General features: G+C 35.6%; 1 protein-coding gene across 1 annotated transcript in view; it reads left to right on the top strand.

Moving 5' to 3' along the window:
* LOC106464348 (uncharacterized protein ZK1073.1-like) overlaps positions 1 to 3,246 on the top strand; it is a 66,799-nt gene that overhangs the window by 29,276 nt on the left and 34,277 nt on the right. The window lies entirely within an intron of this gene.

The raw sequence follows: 3,246 nt of genomic DNA, 5'->3' as shown, positions 1-3,246 counted from the left end.
TCATCAGTGACCCCGGGCACTACCACCAACGAAATATCAGACCAAACCAAGTCTTTATACTAGTGAGGTACCGAAGAATTAAATTGTGGCGAAGTGCTACAAGTTCTTCAAATACCTATAGAATGATAGGTTTTTTTGTTTTTTTTGTGAGTGTAAAACACTTAAATATACCATTTCGAAAAAGCCAAAATGATTAAAGCCCAAAGCTTAAGATGCACATAACCCTATTTATGAATATATGATCCAAGGCATATACAGTGTTGTAAACAAACCAAACTTTTATAAATGTATACGAACATCGTTTTCAGCACCGTAACCAGAGTCTGTATTCTACCGAGGTCAAACTTTGGTTTCGAGCTGTAACATTCAATTACATTTATATGTATGTATGTATGTGTGAGAGTGAGTGAATGAAGCCAAGAAAACAACCGAGGACACGACCTCGGTGTTCTCATAGCTAGTTACAGCTGTGTTATTTTTAACCGTTAAACTAATTTGTGTTGTTTTTTCAAGTTCTGTTCGCCAAGTGAGGTCAACAAAACATGCATTAAATTAATAAATTAACTGTACAAGTTGAAAGTTAATTTTCCTGGCCTTCTGTCTGGAAAAGTGATTAATTATGTTGTCAAAGTTCACAGTGCAAGCGTTCCCAAATCTTTCGCTTTGTCTTGGACAATGGAGAAACAGAGAATTTTTATTCAGCTTTAACTTGCTAAATGATGAGTCGCCTTCTTCGACAGTAACTGGGATTATACAAAAAGTGCAAAGAGATGCACAGAAGTTTAGGAAGAGTACTGTTTTATATTGATTGGCCAGACATTTTGTTCTTCGCTTTCTCAAGGACTCCGGTAAAATTTCCCCGGCATCCCCGCCCTCTCGGTGGACGTAATGTTAACGTCAACAGCATATTATTCTGTATAGTGTGAGCTATGTTGTATGCTAACTAAATCATAGGAAATATCAAAGTTAGTTTGAATAATTTAATCTAGTAAGATGATATGATGATTATAAGAGCGATATCCAAAGATGCCATGATGATTATAAGAGCGATATCCAAAGATGCCATGATGATTATAAGAGCGATATCCAAAGATGCCATGATGATTATAAGAGCGATATCCAAAGATGCCATGATGATTATAAGAGCGATATCCAAAGGTGCCATGATGATTATAAGAGCGATATCCAAAGGTGCCATGATGATTATAAGGGCGATATCCATGCACGCACAATATTAGACATACAATGGATAATCCTAACGATTATATGTACAAAACACGTAAACAAAATATCTGAATACTCGACTTAAAATATCTTCGGTATCTTTTGTGATTAAGTGTATAAGCTGGTTACAACTTTTGCACTGGACTCGTTATGCGATAATTGTGATTTTGTAGTTATAAAAGTATTGATTTTATTTCAAGCCTGTTTCTCAAAGTTTACTTAATATTACACTCCAATGCTAAAACAAAGTTATATAGTGTGTCGAAGTTGTCTATTATGTGAGATATGTGTTCATGACCATGAAAGAGTTAAAAAGTCGAAATAATGATGTCGGTTTCTCTCCACTCTTTTAGCTGAGTCACAAAATATGATAAACTCGCCTCTGTTTTATTGGACATTTCACTAAACTCAGACGTCTTAAGCTCCCATCTTTTAACCGTGCCAACAAAAGCAGTTCTACAGACCACTGACCACTTACCAGACACAATAGGATAGAACATTTGACAAAAGAAGCACTTTCCAATATGACGTCCCCTGTCATTATTGATGGTCTGCCAACAAAAGCGTTCTATGAAGGCGACTGCCCACTTCCCAAACACAACAGGACAAAACACTTGATATGTGAAGCACATTCCAATATAACGTCCCATGTCATTATTGATGGTCTGCCAAGAAAAGCAATCCTGCAGACCACCGCCCACTCCTCAACACAACAGGGTAGAACACTTGATATAAATGTTTATGAGATGACGTCCCCTCTAATTATTGATGGCCTGCCAACTTCCTACTCCTTACATCAAATCTCTGACTTCATAAAACCCACCGCCAAACATAAAATAGGTAAAACTCGAAGACTCAAACATGGTATTTTTGTTCAGCCACTCACACCTGAGGATTTCACTTACCTATGCTCTTCCTGGAATTCATGAGTGCAAATAACCTGCCCCCCCCCCCTCACACATGTAAGCAGCACCAGCCTATAAAGATCTTTCTACGAACGCCTATCTTTCGATCACTAAGGGAATTAAAGAAACCAAGGAAGATTATCTGTCATCTTACACCCACTGTGTCCACAGGAATACGTCTCGCAAAAATGGAAAGATTATCGTTTTTTGTCGAAGAAGCTGTAAAGTTTCATCAGCTAGCAAATCGAATTTTTAACGTCGTTGTTTCTTCGAATATTCCACTTCTAGAGAGAACGTACACTAAAAAAAACAAAAAACACCGAGCTTCCTGAAAACACGCCCTTCACACCACACCAGATCCTCATTCTTCCGCCATGATTGTACCGTAAACCCAAATCCTCATAACCATGCACACAAGGACGAAGTTTTGTATTGTAAACCTTTTCATTCATGTACTAATTCAGTTTGGTTATCGTGAGTGGTATCTGGACTTGTAGTTCCTCCCCCATTTTTAAAACAACCGATCCTTCAATAAAAAAATGAATTAAGATGTTAAGTAAAATAGCTTAAATTGGTTGAAAGATCAAAGTGAAAAAAAATAAACTGACTTAATTAGGACATAACCTTACCCCAACATTCATAGTTATCAAAATGATTATAAATTACCATCAGCATTATAATTTAAGTTTTAACTCTTGCTATTAAAGCTTCGTTTATTTTTGTTTTATTAACGTAAATTTCATTATGTATAATGTCAATGGGAGTGGTGGCCTGGTGTGTTTCATAGTTCTAATGTTTAATTTGCATCCCGTATATAAAATTTATCCTTTTCTTTACAATTACGTTTATGAATAATTTCGTGATTGTGGGAATCTCAGCTTTATTTGAATTACTTGTATCTAGTTCTTGTGCAAATAAAACATTTTATTACTAATTATGGACTTTGAAACATTTCTGTAACTTGTCAACGTGTTAGTAAATCTCCTGTTAGGTTGGTAAGATTCGTAGACTTTCATTAAATTTTCATGTACACTTTCGTGGTTATTGTTTTGAAATTTCTTTTTACGTTTGTTAGATTTTTTCTTTAATTTCTAAAAATGGCATTTTTTTTTTTTCA

The sequence above is a fragment of the Limulus polyphemus genome, unplaced genomic scaffold (assembly GCF_000517525.1).
Source record: "Limulus polyphemus unplaced genomic scaffold, Limulus_polyphemus-2.1.2 Scaffold1624, whole genome shotgun sequence".
Taxonomy (NCBI): Eukaryota; Metazoa; Arthropoda; class Merostomata; order Xiphosura; family Limulidae; genus Limulus; species Limulus polyphemus.
The sequence above is the reverse complement of the archived record's forward strand: the minus strand, read 5'-3'. Positions and strand labels throughout refer to the sequence as shown.